Source organism: Polypterus senegalus, chromosome 5 (assembly GCF_016835505.1).
Source record: "Polypterus senegalus isolate Bchr_013 chromosome 5, ASM1683550v1, whole genome shotgun sequence".
Classification (NCBI taxonomy): Eukaryota; Metazoa; Chordata; class Cladistia; order Polypteriformes; family Polypteridae; genus Polypterus; species Polypterus senegalus.
Window position 1 is genome coordinate 86,724,653 of NC_053158.1, and position 17,253 is coordinate 86,741,905.

Here is a 17,253-nt window from a genome sequence, read left to right on the forward strand (position 1 = left end):
CTGTAGACCAATTCCATAAGCATGCTTTATTAGTGGAGTGAACACCTTTTGAGTTTGAGCAGTAGCAGGGCTGAAATTGGGATAAAATATATATCTATTGGCCCTGGTAAGACAGACTTGAGGCTTTCCTTAATACCCTAAAAATGATCTGGCAATCTTACTTACAAATCTTACAACCAGGAGCCTTGGGTGAGTAGGGTTCTCAGTTAAAGAGTATATCTTGTGGCAACACTCAACATGAGAGAATTATCTAAAAAAACAGGCCACAGACTTTTAAAAAAGTAAATGGCATCACCAAGTTCAACATTTTCTTTGAGACCAATAAAATGAATATTATTTCTATTTCTTGAATAGCGTAGTGAAGAAGTATGTAATCTGATGCTCCAGGGACTGTATCAATGAGCTGAGTTCCTTGGATATCTTTTTCTGTTCCTCTTTAACTTTGTTGACATCTTGGTGAATTAGAGAAAACTTGGCCCTGAAATTCAGCTATAATGTTGTATTTTTGCTTCCAACAAACTCAAGTCTACATACATGGCCTGCCTTGAGGAGTGTGCCATGTTTTCTTCAGGGAAAGCCTCATCTTAAACTGGCTATTTTTTCTGCGGTCTCAGAATTTCAAAGTGAAAGGTAAGTAAAATGTGGTATAGTAATTTTATCTTTGGGAGGAAAAAGTAGACAATGTTGAAGCAAAAAGCAGTGATGTACAAGCTAGTGTCCTTTCAGCATTCAGGACCGCACAATACCCCTCAATAGCAAATCATACCAATACGTTGATAATAAAGCCAATTAATTTAAAAAAAATATTAATGAAACCTGTACACATGTTTCATTTGAACAAGACAGATGTTGCCACTTCTAAATAACGCCACTGGAGGTTCAGTGTCAAGCAAGTGGCATTGGTATGGTGTTAGTTGAGCCCAAGCATTTCTTAGATATACTGTAAGTAATAGAAGGGACCCTTCTCCCTTTAAAGTATATATTACTTGAATGCACTAATTACTAATATAAATCACAAAAAAGGATTTTAATTTATATGAAGAGCAAAGAACTGTCAGACTGATAACTTAAAACTATACAGTGGGGCTTTATGCTACAAAAAAAAAGTCATTGCTACGAATATGGCAAATCTTGATTAATGCATATCCAGAAGGTGACATTACATTTTACCATGTCTGAATTAAATCTCCACCTTTGTAGATTCAGCATTTATTCCTCAATACCACCCACACTGGAATATAAAGCCTTAAACCTTATGTTATTTAAAAGCCTTCTCCTAGCATTATTGTAACCGAGCATTTGAAAACAAAACACTGAGAATTTAAGATGTGGTTTAATAAATAATTATTTTTTGGTTAAAATGCAGAAACTTTTCTGAGTGTCAATGATATTGTACATCTACTGAAATTCAAATTTTATTAACTTGAAAATAGTAGTAAAGAAACAATATTGCAAGTTTAACAGCCTCAATGGACAGATGCCATTATTCTGAAAAGAAATATCCTTCATGTTAATAGCTTTGTAAAAATATAAGTAAGCTGGTAAATTGCACACCTCCCTCATTTGATCAGGGGAAGACCATAAAGTATGTCCCAACCCAAAATTTTGACCCTGGGGATACCTTTGGGGGTTTGTGTTGTCTTTTTATTACAGTTTGTATGACAGTGCCAGGTTATAACTCAAACTAAGTGAAACACCAAAACAGACTGAAGCTCGGCTAGCTGTCAAATGAACTAGAGCTTAAAATGACTTGCCTGTGTGCCTGTGAATATACACTCACCTAAAGGATTATTAGGAATACATGTTCAATTTCTCATTAATGCAATTATCTAATCAACCAATCACATGGCAGTTGCTTCAATGCCTTTAGGGGTGTGGTCCTGGTCAAGACAATCTCCTGAACTCCAAACTGAATGTCAGAATGGGAAAGAAAGGTGATTTAAGCAATTCTGAGCGTGGCATGGTTGTTGGTGCCAAACGGGCCGGTCTGAGTATTTCACAATCTGCTCAGTTACTGGGATTTTCACGCACAACCATTTCTAGGGTTTACAAAGAATGGTGTGAAAAGGGAATAACATCCAGTATGCGGCAGTCCTGTGGGCGAAAATGCCTTGTTGATGCTAGAGGTCAGAGGAGAATGGGCCGACTGATTCAAGCTGACAGAAGAGCAACTTTGATTGAAATAACCACTCGTTACAACCGAGGTATGCAGCAAACCATTTGTAAAGCCACAACACGCACAACCTTGAGGCGGATGGGCTACAACAGCAGAAGATCCCACCAGGTACCACTCATCTCCACTACAAATAGGAAAAAGAGGGTACAATTTGTACAAGCTCACCAAAATTGGACAGTTGAAGACTGGAAAAATGTTGACTGGTCTGATGAGTCTCGATTTCTGTTGAGACATTCAAATGATAGTCAGAATTTGGCGTAAACAGAATGAGAACATGGATCCATCATGCCTTGTTACCACTGTGCAGGCTGGTGGTGGTGGTGTAATGGTGTGGGGGATGTTTTCTTGGCACACTTTAGACCCCTTAGTGCCAATTGGGCATCGTTTAAATGCCACGGGCTACCTGACCATTGTTTCTGACCCTGTCCATCCCTTCATGGCCACCATGTACCCATCCTCTGATGGCTACTTCCAGCTGGATAATGCACCATGTCACAAAGCTCGAATCATTTCAAATTGGTTTCTTGAACATGACAATGAGTTCACTGTACTAAAATGGCCCCCACAGTCACCAGATCTCAACCCAATAGAGCATCTTTGGGATGTGGTGGAACGGGAGCTTCGTGCCCTGGATGTGCATCCCACAAATCTCCATCAACTGCAAGATGCTATCCTATCAATATGGGCCAACATTTCTAAAGAATGCTTTCAGCACCTTGTTGAATCAATGCCACGTAGAATTAAGGCAGTTCTGAAGGCGAAAGGGGGTCAAACACCGTATTAGTAAGGTGTTCCTAATAATCCTTTAGGTGTGTGTATATACAGTATATAATATTCAAATTTAGGCCTTCCTGTTTTTGGTTTTTTAGACATAAAATACATACAAAACATATAAGAATTATAAAAAAAAAATTATAAAATCTTCTGGTAAATTCATGTTTATGTGCCTGAAATATCAACTATCTCATTCAGTTAAAACAAGCTGTACTATGCAGTGGCAGGGCTAACTATAGCTCATGATCATTATAGAGTCATGCTATTTAGTCTGTAAAAGGCAAGGTTAAAAGTTCAGTAACTAAACTAATGGCAAGCACTTTCAGCTTAAGGAAAATTCTGGTATACTTATATAAACCAAAAGGCTTGAAGACGGTTTTCTGTTAAAGTTAACAACCAGAAACATTATGGGGTTTCAAATGGGCAATACATTAGTATTCGGTAAGGCAGGCAAAAGTCTAAGAATGCTTAAAGCAGAGAAACTAAATACCACAAACAAGTCATATAATCAGAATATAGCAACAATGTAACTGAATCAAAAAATGGTACTGTCCATAGAAAACCATAAACTGAATGTTAATGCCATGCAATATAACTGATTTTCAGAATTCCTGATGATGCCATCATCATTTGAATGTCAATTAATAAACATTTTAAGGGAAGTGAACCAAAAACATCAAACAAATAGCACATAAACTTCAAATCAGTGATCTAGAATCCCTATTACAATATGAAAAGTCATCCACAATGGCAGAGATGCATGGGGTAATGTCAAATGAGAACCTATGTTTTTATTCTGGGGAAAACTAACATATAAAAAACAGTGATAAAGCAATCAATCACGCTCTGAAATGTTTCATCAATCTACTGTAATTAACATTTAGTTGCTAAATTTAAAATGTCCATAAATTTAAGAAATACGCATTGTGCATATATTTTTTAATTATGCAGATGTGGGTAAGTCTTTAACCGATAACACTAGGGTTAATTAACAAATATGTATTGCTTTTGGCATTTTCAATAGGATGTTTTATGCATTTCTATGTTAACAGACAGTGCTAATGAGACTTCAAAATGCATTTTAATGGTTGACTATGATAACTAAAGGCATAATTCACCAGTATTTTATCGTTTGTAGGAGACTTTGTAGGAAATCTAAGTAAATTGTCTAGCTATTATCAGATTTGCATGTTGAAAAATTGTTTTAATTAACAGACATTAAATTTTCCATTGATGAAATATGACTTTTCTGGACTATTAATGTAAAATCATTAGTTTAATAAATGTTAAACACAGACAAGACACTTCTCTAACAAAAAGAAATTGGCACCATATACTGTAAAGTATAGAAGGTACAAAAGAGTTTCCATGTTTGGCCTGTTCTAATAATGAAAAAGAACTTTGACAGATATAGAGATTTAGAAGGATTTTACTGTACCAGGTTATGTTAAATTATTATAAACTTTAGTATGGTCTAATTTTGGAACCAGACACTACCCTATAGTCTCCAGACTACTCACAAATGATTTTTTTTTGTGCACAGAGTTTTGGATTGCATGCTGATTAACTGACAGTAAAGTGTGGCTGCTGAATCTGCAATCTGAATGCAGATTGAAGAAGATTCCTCCAATTTGGAATTGAAGTCATCATGAATGTTACTTTGCCTGATTCACTGTATGTTAAATATATACATTTAAATGTTTTGATTAAAGTTCTGAAAAGTAGTAAAACCAGTACAGATTAAAGGATGCCAAATACTGAGGAGGAAGTGTACATCCATCCATCCATCCATCCATTACCCAACCCGCTATATCCTAACACAGGGTCATGGGGGTCTGCTGGAGCCACTCCCAGCCAACACAAGGCGCAAGGCAAGAAACAAACCCTGGGCAGGGAGCCAGCCCACCGCAGGATAAATATACATGGTTTGGAATTACCAAAGTGAAATAAAAAAACATTTAAATAAGCATATATTGTTCTTATTCTCTTAAAAATACGTCAAAACAATGAAGGAAGCTTAGTATAATTTTAGGACATATGCTAAGAATTTAAAATCTACAATGTAATAAAACACTAAACTCTGTGTGTCCAGGAGCTCTTAGCAATCTGATTGGTCAGTTTGGCTTTGGTGATGCAACAGAAGAGGAAGCGTGAGTGTGAGATGCATGAGGTGAAGTAAAGGTGTATGAGGCATGTAGAGGAGGGTGTCTTCAAAGACAGAAATGATAAAACTGGAGACAACAGCCAAAAAAGACAAATTGCAAATAATGACAGCGTCTGAGAAGCAGGAGAGGAAGCACAGGAAAGTGATGTTCAAACACGCTAATACAGAGGAAACGTGCTGAAGGTACACATAGGGCAAGAGATAGAAAATATTTTTTAAATATTCTATTAGCTGTCTTCACAGGTACTGTGGATAGTAATGTGTAAATGAAACAGGCAGTTTGTCCCAACCAATATAGACAAGCTATATTTATTAATTTTAGCTAGCTAGACTGCAAATTTGTACTTGTGTGGCTGAAGTAAAGTATGTATGCACTCAATGAAACAGTGGTCAGAAAGCAAAATCCACAATGATCAGCAGAGGATTGCACATACAGAAAGTATGGTATCAACAAAAGGGAGGTACAAGTAGGGTGACTGTCCCAAATTTTTTCAGGACATCCCGATTTTTATGGAGGCATCTCAAAGGAACCATAGGAGGGGCACCATTTGTTCCAGTTTCTCACACAACATGATTGTCCAACTGACAGGAGCATAAGGAGAACAATGGGTAGGAGATGATAAGGCCTTGATATTACTCCACTCCCCCTTACCTCTACATTCCCGCCTGGTGGTACAGTAGAGCTCGGTGTGTGTCAGGCAGCCAGTCAGTTTAGTCATGTTTGTAACAAACATAATTAAAATGGAGAAATGCATGTGTATTCTATCTATTGCTGAATATACCCTGTAGTGATCGTGGGTCATTTTTGGAAGTTATTTATTGTTTTATCACTTTCATAAAATTTTAAAAAACAGTATTTCAAAGTAATTGTTTTATTTATTTCTTGGAGAAACACATGAGGGGACAGTGTCTACGTCTATCTGGTACACACCTCATGCTATTCCTAAGTAAGTAAACCAAGTAATATTGCATACACAACAGAAACCTTCAGATGAGCACCAAATACTATACATTATTTTCTGTAAACAGGACTTACTGCTTAAAAGTTTAAAGTTATGTACACAATTACATTTTACAAAAATGGATATTGGTAAGTGTATATAAGTATACATTAAAACTCAAGTCATTGGATCTGTGAAGTCACAGCAGCACTGACCACTGCACTACCGTGTAGTTAAAAGTATTTAAATTGAATTGCTTGCTACTTGCAGATATTTGTTAGCTTGCGGATAGCTTTTTGTTCAAATTATTATTTATATTGATATATATTATATATATGCGGTGGGCTGGCGCCCTGCCTGGGGTTTGTTTCCTGCCTTGCGCCCTGTGTTGGCTGGGATTGGCTCCAGCAGACCCCCCGTGACCCTGTAGTTAGGATATAGCAGGTTTGATAATGGATGGGTGGGGGTATATTATATATTAATTGTAAATGTAAATGATTGCCATGTAAACTTTGCCCAGTTCAATGTGGATACACTAATTAAATTCTCTTGTTCTCTTGTTTATCTACACCAGTGAATTGTGGTATATAACACCCACTCAAAGAATTCAATCACATCAGCCCACTGTAATTGTCATTTTTTTGTGACAAGAGACATGCCTTTGTTAAAATGAGATGAAATTTGCCTCGACAGACTTGAATATCTTAAGTCAAACTGACTGGCAAATCTGGCACACTGGGTCATCCACTGCACTGTGCAGAAAAAAAAGAGAAATGTGTAAAGGGCACAGCACAGAAATAAACCAAATTGCAACAGTTAATGTTATTTATTTATTTATTAATTGTTTATTGGATTCCTAAGCTAAATTGCAGGTGACATTTGTTTAGCCTTAGCGTATTGAAATTCATTGGCTAATCTGCCACGTTATCATGTTTATGGTAATGTGAAAAAGAAAGGACTTCTTTCAGGTTTATGGTTTTACATGTCACCAGAAAAGAGGGTCAGATAATCCTTATTTGAAAAATGGAAAGTGTATTTTTTTAATAGAATTAAAGCAAAAGTCAGACTTGGAAAGATGGGACATGTACTGAATTGTAGATATATTAAAATTACAAATTATTTGTAATCTGTTGTGCCAATGAAAAAAAAACTATTTTGGTTGTGCCCTGATTTTTTTAAGGTTGATATCCCAAAATTAGCTGATTAAAAGTTGGTCACCCTGGCAACCAGGCTCAAAAAGCAAGCAAAAGTAAGGCTAATCACTAAAGACAAGGTATACTATCAAAAAACAGCTAAAATTGTAAAATACAGTATGTACCCAAGATTCTAACATCCATGGTCGCTGGTCAGGTTTTGTGGCTAGTTACAAAAAATAGCCAATGTCATTGAATTGGATGGAAGGCTGAACACAAAAAAGCCGCATCTCTTAAGGTAGGACTGAATGACTGTACAGAAACAAAGTAAAGACAAACCACAAACTAGTAAGACTGGGTATTGGTTATGTGTGAATAAAGTAATTTGTATTTACCAAAATTCAAAGATAAAATGTAGAGGATGGGACTGCGAGCTGGGTCAGATTCAGGCAGCAGTGCAGACACAGTGATAGGCACATTTTTCATTTTATTTATGAGTTTGCTGCTGTACAGTTAAATGAAAACACTGAAAAATGACTGTGCTTGACATTTGGTTTTAATAACATGTTATTACTTGACTTAATGTAGGAGTGTGCATGTTGGCATGTTGGTGGGAAGGCAATGGGCACCTGTGATTTTGCATATTGAATGTCAAAACCAAAACACAATGAAGATCAGAAACATCCTAAATGCAAGAGCAAAAAAACAACAAAATGGTAGAAATGATGTGACATTACACCTAGTATACTCCCTGAACACATGTTTGGGGCATGTTCAACTGGGAGGAGACCTCCAGGACACACTGAAAAGATTATATGTCTCAGCTGGCCCTTGAACACCGTGGTATCCCCCTAAAGGAGTTGGTCAGAAAAAGTAATGTCTGAGCATCTTTGCATAGACTGCTGTCCCTGTAACCTGGAACCCGGTACAGTAAGTGGCAGAAAATGGATGGATGTATGGAGAGATGGATGGAAATGCCCAAGACCTGAAGGTTAATGCAAGTGATATTATGCTTTAATTGTACGATGCATTAGAGACACTGTAACTGGAACATAGTGGTGTTTTATTTTCTGAACTATAAAAAATATTTAAGAGAAACAAAAGTCCAAGCACAGGCATGTGCGCTTAAGAATGAAATAAGTACAGGACCTATGCATGCAGAAACTAATGCAAGACTGAAAATACTTGCCAGTCCTAAAGTTGAAGTGGACGCTGCTCTTTTGTTTAAAAACCTAACAAAATATTTTGAAAGCCTACATGGGCTATTAGATAAATATACAATTCAGATGCACTTAACGGTCTCTTATAAATTGTAAATATTATGGTGACAATTTTCACCACTGAAAAAGAAAAAAAACAAAACAGCCAACATTCAAACTGTAAGGCAAAACCTTGACATTATTTTTTATATTTCACAATACAGATATATTTTATATCATCTTTAATCCCTTGAATTTGTCTAGATTTGTTCCTGTAACAAAAGAAAGTGAACTAGAATTTGTGATCTAGAAGACTACCAAAGACAGAACAAAGTAAAACAAAAAAAAATATGGGGTTTGTTTGAAAAATCTTTCCTTATACAGTATGCATTTCTAGGCTTTCTAACCCAGGTAGTGAAAGGAAAATCAACTTCTACTGGATAAAAATGTAACAGATTCTCGCTCATCTTTATGAGTTGCTCAAAATCAGTAGTCAGGGATGTACCTTGCTGTCCCAAATTTGCATACGTGGGGTGGAAAATAAGACATGTTTATCCTTGAGTGACAACCATTCCATTACTTTACAGAAGTATGCAATAGTAGAAGGCTTTTCCCTACAGAGAAAAAAAAATGTGGTGGTAGAAAGAGAAAGACTTGCAATAGTTTCAAATACTATATGCCATGAACAGATTTTTTGGTGGAAAGTGTCCATCGAGCTCTGCGATCGATACGGATAATGAGATTTACAAATGCCTACATAACCCTTGTGCTGCAACGCTATAGGTTCCGTGTAAGATATGTGTCTGGGAGGAAGAATCAGTAGGTTGATAATTTGTCTTGACTGTGCTGCAAGAAAGCTTAAGGGAGGGAGTATGTAATGAACTGTGTCACAGAGATAGTGGCTTGCAGAAAAGTTAACATATTTTGAACTATGTGTATGGCCAACATCACTTTTAAAACTCGTTAAAGATGCACACCTTAATTAATGGGGTTGGAGCGAGGGAGTCTCACTTTACTGTCAGCGACTTCATAGTGATATTCAGAACTGCTTCGACGTTGGGTAAACACGAGACGGTCATATAGGCCCTAGTCTGTCACTATGGAATAGGCAGAGGTGAACGGTTGAAGATATACATAGAGAAAAAGCCCAGGTTAACATAGTGAGTTATTAGATGCAGTGGAAAGAAGAAGTTTACACGCATGGCAACATGGATACGAACAAAGGGAGTTATGAATAGTTATAGTGATTTCTTACGGATAAGGATCTGTATAGTGTGATAAATAAATTCGACTCCAAGTTGTAAAAAAAGGTTTGGGGAATCGCCCCGTACTATGTCCAACAGACAGGTCAAAAAAACAGCTGAAGCAAAAAGGGTTCAACCAAAACACTTGACAATCAAATAATAAACAGGAACGGTATTTATACAAAAAGAAACAAAGATGGCTGTAGGAAGTGGTGTAATGTCCGCGGGCTCGGAGGTGACATCATAATGTAAGGAACGAAAGTTGCGAGTCGCCATTTTGGCTCCTGGACTGCGGTGAGTGGGTTTTATTTCTCGTCTTTGCTTCTGAGAAAACAGAGAGAGACACATTAGTACTTCCATAACCCTTTGTCTTTTCGATCTTTTACTAACCATAGGGTTTGTTGACTGCCTCCAAAGTGCGCGTGCGTGACAATAGCAATTGGTAAACTCCTGAGAGCTTCTAGGGTATTGTGCAGGGGAAACCCAAATCTGTATAAAACAGCTGAGCTGACGCTACAGGTAGTCTTTTGACCATTCTAATCTGCTGATCACTTGAGTAACAATAAGGATAGTGAAAAGAGTGCTTTGGATTGACCTCTGAATTATTTGTAGAAGTGGGGGTGATTGTTGGGTAGGAAGAGGTGGTGAGCTATAGTATATGTGCCAATTAGATTAATTTATTTTTTGTTTCTTTTAAAGAAACTTCTTGGACATTTGTTAATGTTTGGAGGAAGAACAATATTTCCTTTTTGCTTGATTTAATAATTGCAGTGCTACTAGAATGTGCAGTCTTATATATCCATCCATCCATCCATTATCCAACCTGCTATATCCTCACTACAGGGTCACAGGGTCTGCTGGAGCCAATCCCAGCCAACACAGGGCGCAAAACAGGAAACAAACCCCGGGCAGGGTGCCAGCCCACCGCAGGGCGCGCACACACATACCCACACACACACACTAAGGACAATTTAGAATCGCCAATGCACCTAACCTGCATGTCTTTGGACTGTGGGAGGAAACCGGAGCACCCAGAGAAAACCCACGCAGACACGGGGAGAACATGCAAACTCCATACAGGGTGGACCCGGGAAGCAAACGCGGGTCTCCTAACTGCAAGACAGCAGCGCTACCCACTGCGCCACCGTGCCGCCACAGTCTTATAGGGTGACACAGAAAAATGGGAACTTTTGAAAAACCCAATACAAATAGAAGAAATCAAACAAAAAAAATTTATTGGCAGCAATTGAACCACTACAACTTGCCCTTTAAGAGACAGTAATCCAAATTATCAATGTCTGAAAATTATGTCCTGTAGATGGCGTCCTCCTGTACGTATGCATTCTTCCAATCTACTGTTGAGGTTCCCCATTGATCGCTACAACATCTCAGCTGGGATACCACGAATTTCGTCTTGAATTCTTTGTTTCAATTCATTCAGTGTCCTTGGCTGAGTCGTGTAGACCCGACTCTTAAGGTAGCCCCACAAGAAAGAAAAAAATCACAAACGGACAAATCCGGTGATCTTGAGGGCCAGGGAATGTCACCGAATCTTGAGATGACATGGTTACTGAACAATTCTCGCACAGCTGCCATTGATTGCCTTGCAGTGTGCGATGTCGCACCATCCTGTTGAAACCAGGTTTCGTGAAGTTGTGGAAAATTGTTCAATGCAGGTGCAACAAAAGATTGCAACATCTCAACATACTGATCCGAAGTGATAGTCACTGTGATCCGTTCTTCATTTTCGAAAAAGTAAGGTCCAATGACCCTATGTGACGAAACTGCACACCATACTGTCACCTTGCTGATGTGTAAAAGGCGTTCATGAACTTCATTAGGGTTGCTGTCTGCCCAGTAATGATAGTTCTGCTTATTCATGTAACCTGTGAGATGAAAATGGGCCTCATCTGACATCCACAGCTTGTCCAGAAATTCATTGTCCTCGTTTATGTTTGTCATAATTTGCTGACAGAATTCTAATCGGAACTGGTGATCGTTCTCCTTCAGTTGTTGCACGATCTGCAGCTTGTATGGATGAAATTTTAAATCAAAATGGAGAATTCGGCGAACACTCTCTCGGGACACTGACCGCAGCTGCTTGCTTATGAACTGAACGCCGTGGGCTCCATAAGACTGAAGCGCATACAGCTTTGATATTCTGTGAAGTATGAGCACTTCTCGGTCATCCTGTCGGTTTCTTTTTTAGAGCAGATCCAGTCTCTTCAAAGTTTATAATCCAAGTTTTTATCGCATGTTTCGAGGGATCCCGACCATGACGCCCTAAGTTGAAAAAACGTTGGAACTCCCTCTGCACACCTTCCAAACTATCATTGTTTTTGTAAAACATTTTTATGGCGAAAGCACGCTGTTGACCATTCCACTGATCCATGATTACTAAATGGCGAGATTGATTACAGCTCAAGGTCCCTGTTCCACAGTGCTGCCAACTATACATGGCTGCCAGTTCGCATTTCAAAAGTTCCCATTTTTCTGTGTCACCCTGTATATTTATTTGTAAATAGTCATTATTTTTTCTTTTTACATTTCTTTTTGTGTGTCATTGCTAAATTAATGGTGTAGGCTATGATTGTATGACACTGATTTTTGATTATTGTTATATGTGCTCTTGCTGCTATAAACAACTGTTTTTGTTTTGCACTTTATTTTGTGTCTGTGTTTCTCACTTGCTCATTGTTTCTGGTCAGTCATAATTTACATGATGCCAAGGCTTTAGTCCATGCAGTGGTTCAAGGGCATTACAGTGTTATCACAGACTTTTGCTATAGTTGTGTTTCATTATTGAATGCAAAGTGTGTATAGGGCTATCTGCATTTTTCCAAGTTACCAGGTTTTCATGTAAAGCATGATAATCCCAATGCAAAGCTTTTTGGTTTTCTTCTTGTTCCTTTTGTCTTCAGGTGTAGATCTTTATTTGCTAAAAAAAAAAAATTTCGTATTTAGTGTCTACACGACCAGATTTATACAAAACAGCATGTGTGACTTCCCACACTAATGTTTGCATGATGTGGATATGCACATCCATTTACTTTCTGAATGTGTGATATACCACAGGAGCAAGGAAGTAACTGAAAAAGTACAGAAACCAAAACACAAAGATTAAATCTGTCAGAAAAAGACAAGGTCTTGTGAAAATGTGCTTATATAGCACTAGACCTAACACCATGAGATTTATTATTACTTAACAAATCCAGACACCCAAGTTTAAATTTGTGGTGCAGTCACTGTCAATATGGAGTTGCCACATTCTGTTTATAACTGCAAGTTTTGTAGGGCAGAAAGATTTCCTCCTGCAAACCAAAGACATTAACTTTAGAATATTTGTTAAGTTTCAGTGTATCTTTTGTGTGAATGTGCACTGCAAGTTATAAGTGGACCATCCTCCATTCCATACCAAACAATGGATTAGCTTCTGTTCAACATTTTGTGTTGTGCTGGAAATCATGTTTCCAATGCTGTGCAGGAAGATGGTATCTGACCAGTGTCAACCAAAAAGCAAAAAAGCAGCTAGTGCCTATTTTTTGCCATGTTTGGTCAATCAATATGGTGGTAACTGTTTTGAATTTTGCTAATTTGTACAGTATATGCCTCAGTAGAGATACTTTCTAACTATAACCAGACAGTTGCTTCTTGAGTCATTATCTCATAATGCAGATGATGGATGTCTCACCTCTTTCTTGCCTAAACAGACTGACACATTACTGGCTGGACATGGCTGTCTTGTTCATGTACTTTGTTAACTTGCTGACCCTTGTGAGTAGCAGATTTTTGTTTGTACACCAGGATAAGGAAGGCTTGCCAAAATCACTGATACACTGATCTTGATAGTACCTACTGTACAGTAAGTTCAGGACCATCTTAACGTATGGGCCCACGATATTTCTAATGCCTATGTATGTTTCTGTTTTGCTGTCAAAACAGGGGCCCTGTTCATAAATTTGTCTTTATTTAATGGAATGTTACATGTTTCTAGTTAAAATCAATTAAAAATAAATTTAAAAAGCAGGGGGCCCAGCACACTACTTTACCCAGGAGCCTATGATGCTGTTAAGATGACCCTGCCTAAGTTTAAGTGTTAATCAGAGTTTAGAAGTCCTCTGGTTTATGTTTCTTCAGTTTTGAAATTTAGACCCCCTCCCCACCATGTTAATTAATTATAGTATTTAAAATGAATGGACTGTTTGGTTATGAAACCGGTTTGTGTGATTTAACCTTGGTCAATCAAAAGTAACATTAGTGAATACTGGTCAAAAGACAAAATCTCTGATTTTAATAGCCTAGGGGGCAGGATCGCGCATAATGGCTGACTAACTCTGAACAGAACACCAGATCATGACAGGGTACACTCACACACAAATCTACAAAGATACCAGACAAATTATGAGTTGGCAGGTTACCCGTTTCTTTAATGTTTTTGGCATGCAGCAATAATCTCAGAATCATAACAATAAGCTTAATGGATTTGTGCAATAAAATACTAACCACTGCAGCACCATACTTCCCACTCTCCCTTCATACTCTGTGTTTTTCACTGATATTTTCAATACATTTATTTTCTTAGGTTTTTAGTGTATCTTCTCTTTGCATGTTTAATGATCCTCATTTCTGCACTAACAGTTACTGGATTAAGTGTTGTAGAAATCATAACCTGCATGCTTCCTCTTACTCTCCTTTCCAACCAGATTTTCTTTAAGTTATATTTTACAAGGGACTTCACTCTTTGTTTTCATTTTAATTTGTGTTTGATTAGCCTTACATCAGACACAACAGCTGCAACCACATTCTCTTCCCAACACACCGGATGACTGTACCATCTGTGCATTGATAACTAGAACTGCAGACATATGGGAGTAAGTTGTGGTAAAGGAGAGTTTCTAGAGCACCTGTATATATTGGCAAAAATGTTAGATACATCTGTAAAGAAGAATGATATGGGAGTAGGTGTAAAAATCTGAAGACATAAGGTAGGGGATATAGTTTTAGGAGTTTAGGCTGTTTTTTTAAAACCATGATCTAAGCAGACAAAATGTTTAGGCAAAGTTTACCAACGAATTTAATAATACTCACTCTTTAAAATGAGGACATACAGTAAGCACCTTCAAAAACAATTCAGACCCCTTCATTTTTTACACATTTTATTATGTTGCATCCTTATGCTGAAATCATTTTTTCACTCAGTACCTCAGAAGGACAAGATGAAAACAGTATTTTACTATTTGTTTGCAAATGCATAATTTGGCAGAGGTGCATCCTATTCTATTAATCATCATTGAGATGTTTCAGGCCCGTGTTTGGAGTCAACCTGTAGTCAATTCAGTTAATTTGTCATGATTAGCAATTGCAGACACCAGTCTGTATAAGATCCCACAGAGTGCATCAGAGAAGAAAGCAAGCTATGATATTGAGGAAATTGCCTGCAGAGACAAGATTGTGTTGAGGCACAGCTCTGGGGAAGGCAACAAAAATGCCTGTAGTAATGAAGGTTTCCAAAAGCACACTGGCCTTCATAATTCCTAAGTGGAACATGCATGACTCATGCAAAAGCTTGCTGCCTGGACAAACTGAGTAGTGAGTGAAAATGTGCCTTGATAAGAGAGGTGACCATGGCCACTCTGGCTTAGACCCACAAAACTTGTGTGGAGATGGGAGCAAATCCAAAAGGACAACCACTTTTCAAACTATTTTGGGCTTCATGGCAGAGTAGCCAGACAACACATAAAAGCTTGCTTGGAGTTTGCATAAAGCCACCTAAAGGACAACCACGATTCATTCTAGAGCTGGCTGCCTAGCCAGAAGGGTATTGGTAAGAGAGCTAACCAAAAAATCCATGGTAAATTTGGCTGTGCTCCAGAAAACCTGCCTGGAGAAGGCAGAAAACTCCAGAAGGACAACCACCACTGCAACACTCCTCTAATCTGGGGTTCATGGCAGGATGGCTAGACAACACATGCTGTAAAAGCTTGCCTGGAATTTGCAAAAGGGCATATTAAGGTCTTCCAACTATAAGAAACAAGAGTGTCTGGTCTAATGAAAGCAAACTTGAACTGTCTGGCATCAATTCTAAGTGTCACATCTGGAGGAAATGACACCAGCTGTAAAGCCTAGTTGTGGCAATATCATGCTGTGGAATTTTTTGAGAGGTTTGAGAGAATGCTGCCCAAAGCCATGTAGAATGATATTCTCAATAAAGACCTGCTCCAAAGTACACTGGACCACATACTGGGTCGAAGGTTCACCTTAGAAAAGGACAATGACTCTAAGCACAAACCAAAGACAAAAAAGAGCCAGAGCTAAGACTTTAACCATATGAAACACCTCCAGAGAGACATGAAAATAGTTGTTTACTGATGGTCTCTATTCAACCTGATCAAGCTTGAGAGGTTCTGCAAAGTACAATGGCAGAAAATCCCCAAATCCAGCTGTTTGAAGCCTATTGCATCATACCCAAGAAGACTCCAGGCTAGAATTGCACCCAAAGGTGCTTCATCTAAGTACTTAGGAAAGGGCCTGAATGTGAGATTTCAATTTAGTATTTTTAATACATTTGCAAAAATTCCCAAACTCTTGTGTTTGAAAAAGTTAATTTAAGCATAAAGCTGCAATGCAACAGAATATGTAAAATGTGAAGAGTTCTGAAAATTCTCTTTACATCTTTTTAAGTGGTGCTCACCATTAATAAATCACTGATTTATTTTATCTAATCTATATAGTACATTGTTTCTGTTTAAATAGAGATTCTGCCTTGCTAAATAATTAACATTAGTGTCAGTTTCTGATAATTACAATTATATAAAAATAATGAAGCTTTTTAAGGGCACCTTATTATGCTTAAATTGAAAAGTATTAAGTATAGGAAATCATCTCAAAATAATTGTACAGTGTTCACTTACACATTAAGAGAGGGTTTAGAAATTATATGGGTGGGAAACTAATATAAATATTTTACCTGTTGTGAAGTAATATGTTTTATTTATCTCCTATTTATTAAGTGTGCACATACAAAAATTGACAGAAAGCAATGTATAAATAAGGACAGATTAAGACCTCAATTGACCCCTGGACGACTGAGCTCCTTTACAGTAAGTTGATCATACTTTTAAAAAATGCAGAAAGCAGACATCAAGTCATTTATTTTTCATTCTCTTGATTTCCGTGCAAGATTTGATTGCTTCGTTGAGGAGGGGTGTCCCATTGACCATTTCAAATCACAGACACTTGATTGTTTTATCTGTCAATGGGAGATTAACCCTAACCCTACCCCTAACCATTGATTATTTTATTTATTTTGTTGCTTTGTTGCATGGGATTGGGGGGTATTGGTGAAAAGTCCCTTGCTATCATGGGCCCAGGTGATGCTCTGATTTCAGATCCGCCCTCTTTATACATAATAAAGACTCTAAGGATGATCATACATAGCTTTATCTTAAAGCTTAAGTTACTACCAGGTTTCAAAATAAGATGTACTTTCAAGTTGTGCAGTGTTTTACATTAGCATCTTGACTTTAGAGACTCTTGCATTTCAAGCTGTTTTAATGTTTACTAGGTAATTTTCAAGAAGTGTTTATATATATGTGTGTTTTGTTAAACTGGTTGATAAATAT